This window comes from Salmo salar, chromosome ssa16 (assembly GCF_905237065.1).
Source record: "Salmo salar chromosome ssa16, Ssal_v3.1, whole genome shotgun sequence".
Lineage (NCBI taxonomy): Eukaryota > Metazoa > Chordata > Actinopteri > Salmoniformes > Salmonidae > Salmo > Salmo salar.
This window is the reverse complement of record NC_059457.1, coordinates 40091833-40107225: the sequence shown is the minus strand read 5'-3', so window position 1 is coordinate 40107225 and position 15393 is coordinate 40091833. Positions and strand designations below refer to the sequence as shown.

At 43.1% G+C, this 15393-nt stretch overlaps 1 protein-coding gene across 1 annotated transcript in view; it reads right to left on the bottom strand.

Moving 5' to 3' along the window:
- LOC106573557 (neurturin-like) overlaps nt 1–6931 on the bottom strand; it is a 46241-nt gene extending 39310 nt beyond the window's left edge. Inside the window, exon 1 of the mRNA XM_014148700.2 lies at nt 5806–6931. The gene's annotated coding sequence lies outside the window, so the exon portion shown is untranslated. The remainder of the gene's footprint in view (nt 1–5805) is intronic.
- Between the last annotated feature and the right edge of the window lie 8462 nt (nt 6932–15393).

Below are 15393 nucleotides of genomic sequence, written 5' to 3'. Positions count from 1 at the left end.
ATTACTAACTTGAATGAGGCACTGCAGAGAGAGACACATCTTACCATCAGTGGAGCAGTCACTGGCTTAGTTGGATGGTTCACAGGTCTTCACAAAGCTGGATGCCCGCTCAGGCTTCTGGCAGATACCCCTGTCACCAGAGAGTAGGGTGCTCACACCGTTTGGCCGGTACTGCCATTTGGAATCGCTTCCGGTCCTGAGCATTTTCAAAGACGCATGTCCCAGCTGTTGGATGGGCTGAGGGGCATCATAGTCCATGTGGACGATGTGCTCGTGTGCGGACGGGACAGAGCAGAACATGATGAAAGACTGGCCTGACACTCAATGAAAAATGCCCCTTTGCACAGTCAGACGTCTTGTTCTTGGAACACAAAATCAGTGCAGCTGAAATAGAGCCGGACCCGGAGAAGATCAGCGCCATCACAGACATGCCCAGACCCCAGAACGTGGCTGAAGTCAGGACCTTCTTAGGCATGGCCACATATGTGAGTAAGTTTCAGACACAACCAAACCCCTGAGAGACTGACTAGCCAAAGAGAAGGACTGTTCATAGGATCACATGCAACAGGCGGCATTTGACAAAATCAGAGGACACCTGGCCTCACAGAGAGTGCTGGCCCAGTACCGTCCTCATGCTAAGACAAATGTGTCAGCAGATGCATCATCCTTTGGGCTAGGGGTGTTCCTCACACAGATGCAGGACAACATGTCCAATAACATACATCTCACAAAGCTTATCTGACACAGAGCAAAGGCATGCACAAGTGGAGAAGAAGAAGTTGGCTATCATATGGGCATGTGAAATGCTCAGGCAATAGTTAATTGGCCTTCAGCTTCCAGCAGAGACTGACCACAAACCACTGTTGGCTCTGTTAGGGACAAAAGAACTGGACGACTTGCCTCCCAGAGTTCTGCGCTTCCGCTTCAGATTGCTGAGGTTCACCTACAAGATGGTGTATGTGCCAGGGAAGGCACTGATCACAGCAGACACACTCTCCAGGGCCCCAATTAAACATTCATTAACAGAGGAGAAGCAATGTCTAGAGGGTGAGGTACAGGTGTCTGTTAATGGAGTAAGAGACAGCCTACCTGTGTCTCAGACCAAACTGCAGCAGATTGCAGAGGAGCAACGGTGAGACCCCATCTGCCGACAGAGAGTACAGGAGTGCAAAAAAGAATGGCCTACGGCCTAGGCAGTAGGAACTGCCTCAGCTTCTGAAGACCTATTGGGTGCACCAAAGTGACTTCCACCGTAATGGAGACCTTCTCATGAAAGGACAACGGATAGTTATCCCAGAGACTCTATAACCGGAAATGCTAAACAGAGTTTATGAGGGTACATGGGGATATCCAAATGCAGACTGAGGGCTCTACAGTTGGTGTGGTGGCTTGGTCTGAGTACTCAGATTGCCAAGCTGGTGGCCCAGTGTGAGGTGTGTGCAAAATGTCAACCTTATCATCCTGAACCAATGATGGCAACTGAGCTGCCAAAACGGCCATGGCAAAAGGTAGGGCAGATATGTTCTATTGGATTAGATTACTATTCAAGATACATTGAAATAGCAAAGACACCCATAACCACTGGTGACACCCATAATCAGCTGGATTAAAGTAATTTTTTCCAGGCAAGGGGTAGCTGAGGTCCTGGTTGCTTTTTCTGCATAATATGACTTCACACATGTGACCAGTAGCCCCTACCATGCACAGAGAAACGTCAATGCAGAGAGGGCTGTGAAAACAGTCAAGGGACTGCTGAAAAAGAACAAGGATCCGTATAGGGCTCTGTTTCCTTACAGAGTCACACCACTGCTTCATGGACAGAAGGCTACGCTCCCCATTGCCTGTCTCACCGGCTCAGGTTAACAAGCTCACCCAAAAAGTGATGTGAAGCCACCAGAGTGGCTGAAAGACTATGTTACGTGAATAGAATACATACTGTTGAGTGGACCATACCCAGCAAAAATAAAGATTTTAACCTAAGTTAATACATAGTTCAGACTGTGTAATTTCATGCTTTCATGGTGTTTCAGAATGGGAAGTAGCATGTTAAAGAGAATAATAGTTGTTTCAAAACTGCATTTCAGTTATGCTTCAGTGATTATGCATGTTGAATTCTTGTTCATCGGAGAGGGGAAGATGTAGTCGGATGTCACTTGTTTGTGTGCGTACCTATGTCTGACATGCGCGGACTAGGCTAGTAAACATGCTGAAGCTAGAACCTTGTTGTCGTGCCTCCTTATTTTAGATAATACTACAGAAAGGGTTTTTCATGGAACGCAAAAGAGTTCCACCTGGAACCAAAATTGTTCTACCTGGAACCAAAAAGGGTTCTTCAAAGGGTTCTCCTATGAGTACAGCCGAATAAAGATTTTTATGTTCTAGACAGCACCTTTTTTTCTAAGAGTGTAGAGTCATGTTTCAAAAAGAGTGATCACCTATTGCATGAGCTTCCACATTCGCTACGGAAGTGGAAAATATGGAAAAGCATTTATTTTCTCTGTAAATTATCACAGCTGGAAGATACATTTAAAGAGACGCAAGTGAACAAGCTTATATCTGCTCCGTCTCCAACAAACAAATCAATAAATCTATAAGAACCACAGGTCTTAAACATGAATGACCCAAGATGCTACCAAACTTTAAGTAAAGTTGACTGCCGACAAACGTACGTAGAATATAATGTTGGCAATGTCTTTTATGTAATCTGGTAAGCATGAGCTTGAATATTCCCTGTCGGTTTGGCATGGGTGGATTTCAGATATGTTAGCGCACATCCTACACTCATCCTCTTTTCTCAACATAGTGTTGCAACATGTGTTCGAGACAATGGGGGGCACTAGTGGTTTCCCATTTACCTGTTATTGGGTAATTCCAATATGACCAGATTTAAGTGGTTCTACCTAGACATTAACTAAAAACATGCCTCCCCGTTACGTCACATGAAAATCGAAATGTGTCATAATACATTCAGCTTTAGAGTCATGTGTCAATCATAGATCCATTGTCACGTCCTGACCAGTAAAAGGCGTTATTTGTCATTGTAGTTTGTTCAGGGCGTGGCAGGGGGTGTTTGTTTTGTGTGTTTTTGGTTTAGGTTCTAAATTTTCTATTTCTATGTTTAAATCTAGTTTTCTATTTCTATGTTGGGTTTTTGGTAGGACCTCCAATTAGAGGGAGCTGGTTGTCGTTGTCTCTAATTGGAGGCCATATTTAGTTGTGTTTGTTTCACTTGTGTTTTGTGGGTGGTTATTTTCTGTATAGCCTGGGAGCCTTATGGAACTGGTGTTCGTCGTTTGTTTATTTTGTTTAAGTGTTTTCTTTAAATAAATTAAGAAGATGAGCACTTTACCCGTTGCGCCTTGGTCCAATCCTTACGACGCCCATGACAGAACCACCCACCAAAAAAGGACCAAGCAGCGGAAGAAGGAGCAGCAGGAGAAATATTTGGAGTCGTGGACATGGGAGGAGATCTTAGACGGAAAGGGACCCTGGAGGCAGGCTGGGGAGTACCGGCGACCGAGGGAGGAACTGGAGGCAGCAATGGCAGATCGGCGCTATTATGAGACGCTGTATAGGCCCAAAGGCAAGTGCGAGAGGCAACCCCAAAAATTATGGGGGGAGGGGCACACAGGGACTTGGGCAGAGTCAGGGTGGAGTCCTGAGCCAACTCCCCGTGCTTACCGTGGGGAGCGGGTGACGAGGAGAGCACAGAGCTACGCAGTAATACGCACAGTGTCGCCCATACGCACGCACAGTCCGGTGCGGCCAGTACGGGCTCTGCAGCGTTGCCGGGCGAGAGTTGGCCGGCAGCCAGGGAGAAGTGCGCAGCTCATCTGGCCACCAGTGCGTCTCCTCGGTCCAGCTTACCCTGCGCCTGCTCTACGCACGGCAGCCCTCACTCTCCAGCACAGCCCAGTTCGCCCTGTGCCAGCGCTCCGCCCGTGCCGGGCTACAGTGACCACTCAGCCAGGACGGGGTGTGCCAGCCCTGAGTTCCAGACCGCCGGTGCACCTCCACGGCCTAGTGTGCCCCGTGCCTGCTCTGCGCACCCAGTCTCCTGTAAGTCTCCCCAGTCCGGGGAGACCGGTTCCAGCTCCACGCAGGAGGCCTCCAGCGACGCTCCTCAGCCCTGAGCCTCCAGCGACGCTCCTCAGCCCTGAGCCTCCAGCGACGCTCCTCAGCCCTGAGCCTCCAGCGACGCTCCTCAGCCCTGAGCCTCCAGCGACGCTCCTCAGACTTCACCCTCCAGTGACGCTCCTCAGCCCTGAGCCTCCAGCGACGCTCCTCAGACTTCACCCTCCAGCGACGCTCCTCAGCCCGGGGTCTCCAGCGACGCTCCTCAGCCAGGAGCCTCCAGCGACGCTCCCCAGCATAGAGTCTTCTGAACGGGAGCTACGCCCAGAGCCAGAGCCACCTCCGTAGATTGAGGATTGGTAAGGGGGGGTGTAGCACAGGGACCGTCATTGACGGTGGCCACCCTCCCTTCCCTCCCTTTAAGTTTGGGGTTGTTTTTGTGAAGTTTTTGTTTTTGAGGTGCATTCGGGGTCTGCACCTTTGGGGGGGGGGGGGTACTGTCACGTTCTGACCAGTAAAAGGGGTTATTTGTCATTGTAGTTTGGTCAGGGGGTGGCAGGGGGTGTTTTGGTTTCTGTGTTTTTGGTTTAGGTTCTATGTTTTCTATGTTGGGTTTTCGGTAGGACCTCCAATTAGAGTCAGCTGGTTGTCGTTGTCTCTAATTGGAGGCCATATTTAGTTGAGGTTTGTTTCACTTGTGTTTTGTGGGTGGTTATTTTCTGTATAGCCTGGGAGCCTTATGGAACTGTTTTTCGTAGTTTGTTTATTTTGTTGAAGTGTTTTCTTTAAATAAATTAAGAGGATGAGCACTTTACCCGCTGCGCCTTGGTCCAATCCTTATGATGCCCATGACATCCATCGTCATTGGTCCGACCATGTTGTCCACACAGAGTAGACGGCTGTGACCCTTTCTAACACCGGAGAGTGTCGTTAAGGTAAATCACTGGTTTTCCTGAAAGTTAGCAGCCTGCGCTATAAGCCGGATTGTTACACAGGTTATGGCAGTTGAACAGCTCAGAGATAACTGGTTTAGCTTCCCATGCCTCAGACTCTCTCCATAGGAGCTACTAATTCAAGTGAGATTTCAGTTCCTTGCATGTTGAATTTTACAATGTTGGCATAGCCCTTTCCTGTAGTCAATGACCAAAAGCATCCTCTTTGGCATCATGGGTGGAAAGTTAAAAATAAAAATAAATGTCAAACAGTTTTGTTATATTTCAGTCTTCTGAGATGTATATAAAGTGTAATATTAGGATGTAATACACTTAAACTCTATATCTGATATGGTACAGGTTTTATCTTTTTTTAAGCCCATAGATGTGTGTGAGGTGTATACTTTTGTTTCAAAGTAGATTTGTATAAGACTACCAATAATCACTCTGTATGACCCTGACCCAGTAAAAGGTTAAAGTATCTTTCTGGGGTTTAATTGAGTATTTATAAGGGTTTCCCTTTCAAATTGTTCTCTGGGACAGAGAATACAGCCAGCAGTGTTGTTTGGGGATTTACCCTATAATAGTTTATGATATAGTCTGCTAAGAATGACACTACCAAACCACATTTTTAACTGTAGCGCAATAGCCTCTGGGACAGTGATTTTGACACAGACACTTAGCACCTTACGTAGTGCTGTTGGTCCGCTCATGTTTCATTTAAGACACTAACAGTGATTACCATCCTCCCACATAAGCCCCCAGTTTACACTGACAAGAGGATACCAGGTGTCCTTACCGTTCGCCCGGCTTATCCAGACTCGTCTGTGTGTCTAACTTTTCGCTTGACTTCCAGGTGAGAACTGCATGGGATCAATATGGGCAATGCTCCTCCGTTTTCCGCTCAGGCGAGGCAGAGTAGAGGAGAGAGGTGTATCAGCTCTCCCTTTAGTCCAGTAATAAAGCAGTCAGAAAGTAGCGGCGTTAGCCTTCAGGACTACCAGGCTGCTGCTGCCGCGTCTGTGCATCTGCTGAAGACCATTGTCACACGCCAAGAGGTTCCGCTGGTGGAGGAAGATGCCCAGAGTCCCCATAGTCTTAACTTCAGGTGTTCAGAGTGACTTATCAAAGCCCACGTGTTAGGGCAGATACAGGGCTTTTTTAGTAAGGCTATGAAACACGATGTCTGTTAGTAGTGTAGAGTTGTTTCCTCCAGATGATTCTACCTCCTTCACACACAGCCAGACTGCCAGGTATGCTGAAGGAGACCTGCCAGACTTTCAGAGAGAGAATCTGCCCTAGAAATCCAGCAACTCTAATGGCAATAAACAATCAGCCCACAGCTTAACAATTTGTAAAACAACATAAATTGTCTAGAAATCTCCTGCAGTGCGTTGTTGAATAAATGGAATGTTATTTACGCAGTACTGAAATATTTTAAAATCTCCTGAGAGTACTTTTTAAACTCCAAGATCCAGATGAGTTCGATCAGTCTGTCCATTTCCCTGCGTTTAGAACACAACACTCTCTGAACAAGACGAGACGTTCCAAGAGTGAGCTATTCACCCCACAGATTCCTTCAATGCGAGTTAATTACAGCTCTGTCCTCACAGAGTGAGAGAAAGAGAGAGAGTGACTCCAGCTTTATTCTAAGTTACACAATAATTTGCGAATCCCGATGCTCCAGCGATGGAAGTTTCAGAGATACTAAGTAGGAGCACCGCTGATTGTAAGCAGGGCAGCTGCTACCTGTCATCCACAGAGAAAGAGAAACAGGCAGACACTGAAATAATGTTCCTTCTGCAAATTCAAAGTATCCTCTTCTGTTGGTGTACAGTGTAGTGTAGTAGACTATTCTGCTTTGCTTAAGCCAGCTTGTGTCAGAGAGCCCAGCTTTACACTGCTAAGGTACGGAGGGATGGGAGCACAGGATGGACAGAGGGGGGAGCTAAGTGGAAGAAGGGGGTGAGGGATTGAATAGCTTCATCACTCTTTCGCCCCCTTTCTCCGCCTCCTCGTTTCCTCCCCTCCCCTTTAAGACATAAATACATTCAAATACACACACGCACTCAGACACATTCACACACACCATTGGCAGACTCAAGTCTAATCAAAGGAGGCTGGCTTAGAATATCTCGGGACTGCAGTTGATTCACGTGTGTGTGTGCGTATGCTCGTGTCACAGTCTGCACTGACCTCTGCACAAAGGATAAAGATGCATTATGTATGTACATTTACATTAGCAGAGCCAAAAGAGTAAGTGACATGATTCAATCCTTTATATCCTGTGTGCTGAGGGCTGGTCTGATGATTTATTCATTAAATAGAATGATCCATCAGTCTTTTCATCTATAGGTTATACAATTTGTCTACGTTTTTCAGCCTAGTTACCGAAGGTCCAATCTGTTACTCAACATCAGGTGGGCAAAAAGTCCATTATGCTGAATGTAAATATCCTGACAAGAACAGTGCAAAAGGAGTTGGTTTTGGGAGGTACATTTCTAATGCTTCCAGGGTGGGGTGCTTAACATACATAAACACATACATACACATAGCAAGACCTGACAAATACCTACAGATGTTTAGGGATCTGATTACCTTACACCCGTTTACCTTCTACCGGCTTTTGACCAGCCCAAAAACTCCAGTACAAAACAAAGAGCCAATAAGCCCAGGCCCCACCTATAGCATAGGAGTGTTGTTTCAGTGATACTCTATTCATTTATATACATTTAATGGCCATTTTAAGCCCAACCCCTAACAACCCATAACTCTAGTTTAATCGCACATTACCACATCAATACCCAGTTTAGATCATGCTGATAAACATCATATTTGACCTTCAGCAGTATTTACATACACACATTCCTGCCGTGGAGCCACTCTCTAAGGAGAGACATTTTCTTAGTTTATGGACATGTGGATTTGAAAACAATCAATGATAGGGTTTTGTCGAAAGCTTCCCTCCAATGGGAGACATTTGGTAAATTTCCAGGTGCAGCTTTTGGCATGAGTTCAATGACTTTCACAATACTTGTACTTGTTTGGGATTACAGCGCTTAAAAGGAAAAATCAAAGCACTGTTTTCCTTTTTGGTTTCCAATAGATACAACGATATGTTTAGGAAGGGTGGTGGGTGTGGTCTAAAAGAATGGACAGCAGTAGTGATCACTTTGTTTGCTAAAACAACTCTCCTCTTGGTAAATAATGTTTTCAGTGAGGGCAGGAACTGAAAAGTGAATGTGAGAGAAGGAGTGCTATTCATGTGGTTTCCTGTCCGGTGTGTACACCCATATAGCTGCTTCATGACAACTGCTTTTATATAATCAGTGCATATCTGGGGCAACTGTATAGATTCTAGGGTAGGTCATATTGTCCACTGAAAAGGCATTGAGGTATCAAAATATTCTGAATAGGTCTCAATTCAATGAACAGCAATGGCAATGTTGTATATTGTTATATGTACAATGTATCTAAAAATGCTTTCTCTGTAAGATTATTCTGAGAAGGACCTTTCAGTATTAAGGACACTTTGGCTCACATAAAGTGACATTTGAATTGTGTTAGCATACTAAGTAGTACACTGCATGATGGACACCTGGCTGGGAAGGATGTGGAAGTAAACATGTTGAAAGAGCAAATGTCAAAAACAGCCCATCTAGCGTGGAAAACCAACAAAGATGATTATTCCAAGCTTTTCCTTATACCAAATGATAGATGACAAAAATATTAAAGTATACAATTGAAAAGGTATTTCTGCAAAGAGACCGACTCATTCGATCATTTGTTTTGGTACTGTCCATATGTAGCATTTACCTGGAGCTAACTCTGCAGATAGCACTACTGCGGGATTTGAAAAGTCACAGTCAATTGATCAATAATATAATAATACTTTTAGCAAAAATGATTCTCTTTAATTTACAATCTGTAGGAACTATGAGAATAGAAAAGTAGGAAGTCTCTAGGTTTGGCTCACCTGATGTAGAGTATCTCATGATAAGCTGTAGACCACATTATCTACCTAGAGAGTTTTCCTCTCTATTTTTCTTAGCTGTCTATAAACCACCACAGACCGATGCTGGCACTAAGACTGCACTCAATGAGCTGTATTCCGCCATGAGCAAACAGGAAAACGCTCATCCAGAGGCGACACTCCTAGTGGCCGGGGACTTTAATGCAGGGAAACTTAAATCAGTTTTACCAAATTTCTATCAGCAAGTTAAATGTGCAACCAGAGGGGAAAAAAAACTCTAGACCACCTTTACTCCACACACAGAGACATGTACAAAGCTCTCCCTCGCCCTCCATTTGGCAAATCTGACCATAATTCTATCCTCCGGATTCCTGCTTACAAGAAAAAAACGAAAGCAGGAAGCACCAGTGACTCGGTCAATAAGAAAGTGGTCAGATGAAGCAGATGCTAAGCTACAGGACTGTTTGCTAGCACAGACTGGAATATGTTCTGGGATTCTTCAGATGACATTGAGGAGTACACCACATCAGTCATTGGCTTCATCAATAAGTGCATCGATGACGTCGTCCCCACAGTGACTGTACGTACATACCCCAACCAGAAGCCATGGATTACAGGCAACATCTGCACTGAGCTAAAGGCTAGAGTTGCCGCTTTCAAGGAGCGGGACTCTAACCCGGAAGTTAATTAGGAATCCCCCTATGCCTTCCGACGAACGATCAAACAGGCAAAGCGCCAATACAGGACTAAGATCGAATCGTACTACACCAGCTCCGATGCTCGTCAGATGCATTTGTACTTGTATTTGTATTTATCATGGATCCCCATTTGCTTTGGCAGCATGGATCCCCATTTGCTTTGCTGCTTTGGCAGCAGCTACTCTTCCTGGGGTCCAGCAAAATTAAGGCAGTTTATACAATTTTAAAACATTACAATACATTCACAGATTTCACAACACACTGTGTGCCATTAGGCCCCTACTCCACCACTACCACATATCTACATTACTAAATCCATGTGTATGTATGGTGCGTATGTTATCGTATGTGTGTGTGTGTGTGTGTGTATTCATGTGTCTGTGCCAATGTTTGTGTTGCTTCACAGTCCCTGCTATTCCATAAGGTGTTTTTTTAATCTGTTTTTTAAATCTAATTTTACTGCTTGCGTCAGTTACTTGATGTGGAATAGAGTCCATGTAGTCATGGACCTATGTAGTACTGTGTGCCTCCAATAGTCTGTTCTGGACTTGGGGACTGTGAAGAGACCTCGTGTGGCATGTCTTGTGGGGTATGCATGGATGTCCGAGCTGTGTGCCAGTTGTTTAGACAGACAGCTCGGTGCATTTAATATGTCAATACCTCTCATAAAAAAAGTAGTGATGAAGTCAATCTCTCCTCCACTTTCATCCAGGAGAGATTGACATGCATATTATTAATATTAGCTCTCTGTGTACATCCAAGGGCCAGCCGTGCTGCCCTGTTCTGAGCCAATTGCAATTTTCCTAAGTCCTTTTTTGTGGCACCTGACCACACGACTGAACAGTAGTCAAGGTGCGACAAAACTAGGGCCTGTAGGACCTGCCTTGTTGATAGTGTTGTTAAGAAGGCAGAGCGTCGCTGTATTGTAGACAGACTTCTCCCCATCTTAGCTGCTACTGCATCAATATCTTTTGACCATGACAGTTTACAAATTGTTATAATTTTTTTATTATTATAATTATTAAAATGTATTTAACCAGGTAGGCTATTTGAGAACAAGTTCTAACTTACAACTGCGACCTGGCCAAGATAAAGCAAAGCAGTGCGACAAAAACAACAACACAGAGTGGATAAACAAACGTACAGTCAATAACACAATAGAAAAATCTGTACACAGTGTATGCAAATAAACACACAATGGATAAACAAACGTACAGTCAATAACACAATAGAAAAATCTGTACACAGTGTGTGCAAATGAAGTAAGGGGGTAAGGCAATAAATAGACCAGAGTGGCGAAGTAATTACAATTTAGCAATTAACACTGGAGTGATAGATGTGCAGATGAGGATGTGCAAGTAGAAATACTGGTGTGCAAAAGAGCAGAAAAACAAAAACAAATATGTGATGAGGTTGGTTAGATGGGCTATTTACAGATGGGCTGTGTACAGCTGCAGTGATCGGTAACCTGCTCTGACAGCTGATGCTTAAAGTTAGTGAGGGAGATATAAGTCTCCAACTTCAGTGATTTTTGCAATTCGTTCCAGTCATTGGCAGCAGAGAACTGGAAGGAAAGGCGGCCAAAGGGGGTGTTGGCTTCGGGGATGACCAGTGAAATATACAGTTGAACTCGGAAGTTAACATACACTTAGGTTGGAGTCATTAAAACTCGTTTTTCAACCACTCCATAAATTTCTTGTTAACAAACTATAGTTTTGGCAACTCGGTTAGGACATCTACTTTGTGCATGACACAAGTCATTTTTTCAACAATTGTTTACAGACAGATTATTTCACTTATAATTCACTGTATCACAATTCCAGTGGGTCAGAAGTATACATACACTAAGTTGACTGTGCCTTTAAACAGCTTGGAAAATTCCAGAAAATTATGCCTTAGCTACTGCATTTCAATTATAATAATTTATTTCACAGCCAAGGTTTATAACTCTACTCTGTATTGTATTTGGCAGTGTCAGACAAGCCGTCAGGTAAGCACCCTCCTCCCTCTGATCTTAGCTAAAATAAACACTTGAGCAAAGTAGGTAGGGCGCTATGCACAAAAAATAAAAGGTCCCTATGCCTGCACTTGTTCCCTTGGTGCAGATGTAGGACAATGTGTCCAGATAGAAGATTACTCAAGCTGAGTGGGTACAGTGGATGTGCATACTGTTGAACCAATAAGGTGGGGTGTGATCAGAAGAGGGTCTGTTGGTGGACAATGATTGGCTGACGGTTGTGGATGACTGGCTCTGTATATGATATGATTGGCTGCTGGATGGGGATGACTATGTTAAAGGTCTCGGTTCTTTGACACCCTCTCATCAATTGTCACCTCAACCTCCACTTGAAACGGTTCAGCAGGAGCAGGCAGAGTGCACTGATTGGAGATAAAATGAGGACATGCCCTGTGTGCTTTTAGCCCTGCTTTTACCCTTGTGAAACATAATCTTCAGTGCTGTCTGTTTGAAATGCAGTTGGTCTGTCTTTTTATTATAGAAGCTGTTTCTGTAGTAGTACAGGGATTGGTGTAACAGTAGTGATAAAAGTACTGGTAGTATCTATCCATCATATTTCTTCAATGTTACAAATCAATCATATTCTGTTCCAGTAACTGGGAAATGTTTGTTGAAACAAGCTGGCACTTATAGAAGCAGCCATAACCTAATTGGATCCAGCAGCTGTGAGAATTAGAAAACATGGGATGTGTTACATAAAGAGAGAGAACTGCCGATATTAAAGCTACTGTGGTTGGCATCTCAGCAGTAGACCAAAGAAAATAAGATTCAAGAAAACACTTTTCCATTGAAACTACTTATTTGAGGAAAAAAGAGAATTATATTATTTTATTTTGCCACATTTCACATGGATCTGCTGTCCATAAAGGAGAAGTCCGTTTTTTATGCAATCAAAGTGTTGGCTTGAATGTCAGACATCTCTTAATTGTTTAAAGCACACTGTTTTAGCCCAGTCATTATAGTAAAGGAAAACATATATATCTGGTTGGCAACTATTAACATGTCCAAACGGTGGAACCACATGTGACACCAAAAACAAATAACTTGTATGAGATGTCCTGATTTTGTTTTCATAACTTGAGTTTTCCAACCCCTTACCCAGAGTTTTCCAACACTGACACCCATTTCTAGTCCAATTGGGCATGTGTGGTTAATGTGGTAGACTAATGAGGGAGCATAACTTCTCGTTAACTCTGTGGCATCAAGGTCTGGTTACAGAAGGTTAAGCTTTCAACATTCGTTGACATTTTCACACAAATTCACCAACAGTATCTTGAACCAGAAATAGTTTCATTAGAAACAATCACCTTAAGGGAAACTGGTAGAAATGTATCACTTAGACCACCATTCAACATTCAGTACATCCTTTCTATCACAAAATCAATAAAGTACACCACATAAAACCTCAACTTATTTCAAGAATGCAAATGTTTTCAGATACACATATGGCTCAAATAAATTCAAACAAAGTCAGCCAGTGATTTTTGGGTGGTATGTCATTGCGCAACCTGCACATTGATTGAATCCATCTGCCATTGAACTTACAGATGGTGTACACTTGTAGCTGTTGAGGACCATTGGACAGATTGACATGTGTGGTGATGGTGACCACAGTTATTGGAGACTCCTGTGTGGCTGATCTCATGTGGTTTTCTACACTTGGAATGCAGTAACACTGTATACTACAGTACACTTGCCTTACTTCTAGTAAGAACTGAACATTGTAATACCAGATGCAATGTTTCAGATTATTCCTCTGGGCAGAGTTACTGATCTGCTGTGACAAATCCTGACAGGCAGAGAAAATACAGGTCATCCTCTTGTTCTTTGGTAGGTCTTTGATGACTCACAGTTCATAATCTATGCATAGTCACTTTATCCCTACCTACATGTACAAATTACCTTGACTAACCTGTACCCCCGCACATTGACTTGGTACCAACCCCTGTATATAGCCTCGTTATTGTTGTGTAATCTTATTGTATTACATTTTTTACTTTAGTTTATTTGACAAAAAATGTCTTAACTCTATGTCTTCAACGTCATTGCTGGTTAAGGGCTTGTAAGGAAGCATTTCACGGTAGAATTTGATTTGTTGTTCTGGGATTGATTTGCACTTTTCGCACCAAAGTACGTTCATCTCTAGGAGACAGAACGCATCTCCTTCCTGGCAGTATAATGGCTGCGTGGTCCCATGGTGTTAATACTTGCGTACTATTGTTTGTACAGACGAACGTGGTACCTTCAGATGTTTGGAAATTGCTCCCAAGGATGAACCAGACTTGTGGAGGTCTACAATTTATTTTCTGAGGTCTTGGCTGATTTCTTTTGATTTTCCCATGATGTCAAGCAAAGAGGCACTGAGTTTGAAGGTATGGCCTTGAAATTCATCCACAGGTATACCTCCAATTGACTTAAATTATGTTAATTAGCCTATCAGAAGCTTCTAAAGCCATCACATCATTTTCTGGAATATTCCAAGCTGTTTAAAGGCACAGTCAACTTAGTGTATGTAAACTTCTGACCCACTGGAATTGTGATACAGTGAGTTATAAGTGAAATAATCTGTCTGTAAACAATTGTTGAAAAAATGACTTGTGTCATGCACAAAGTAGATGTCCTAACCGAGTTGCCAAAACTATAGTTTGTTAACAAGAAATTTGTGGAGTGGTTGAAAAACGAGTTTTAATGACTCCAACCTAAGCGTATGTAAACTTCCGACTTCAACTGTATGTGTTATAACCACACCTTGGTGAATTCTTCTTGCTGGTTCCCTTTTTCTCTGCTTTTATCCAACTCTAACTTCAAACTGGGTTTTGAAAGGCTGCTCTTTGTTCATTAAATTAATTTGGAAGTGTTGTTATATGCCAAATACAGTATACACATGTGAGAACTGGGAAATGTCACTGAAGTAGAAAAGAATCTCAACAGTTGAAGTCTAGCGATGGTAGGATATCATTTAGACATGTCAAGATTAACATGACAACGTTTCCATTAGGGTTTATCAAACAGAGAAAATCATAGCATTTCAACCTCTCAACCATGCAGCAGATGCAATCTTTGTCACAGCTCATTTAGTGGAAAACAAATCATAAAGGTACTGTATCTAGATACAATGAAGGCTTATCTCAATGTTGATCTAAACTGAGAAACTGCAACAGATTGTATTCATGTGAAGTTCCCAGTACTACAACTCAGTTAAAATGACACCCATGATGATGAATGTGTATCTTCTCACACTTGTTAAGAGTTAGCCTTGTCTCTTTGCTATAAAACATATTATAATAATATACGCCATTTAGCAGATGCTTTTATCCAAAGCGACTTCATGCGTGCATACATTTTTTGTATCGGTGGTCCTGGGAATCGAACCCACTATCCTGGTGTTCTTGTAGCCATGGCCACTGATACAAAAAATGTGAGTAACTCTTAACAGGTTGATTATAAGAAACATGAGCATTAGTGTATTACCATGTCATAACTTAGAATTCCAATGTAATACTCTGTAATGTAATGCTCCCTCTCTCTCAGTTTCTGTGTTTTCTTCCAATTTCTCCCTCTCTATTGATCCCTCTCTATTTCTCTATCTCACAGTGAAAGGGGTGAATTTCTGTATTTGTGGTCAGTGGCAGCGACTGTAGATAAATCTACCTGTGGGACAAGGTCTCAGCTCGCATTATCCAGTTCATGGAGGGAGAC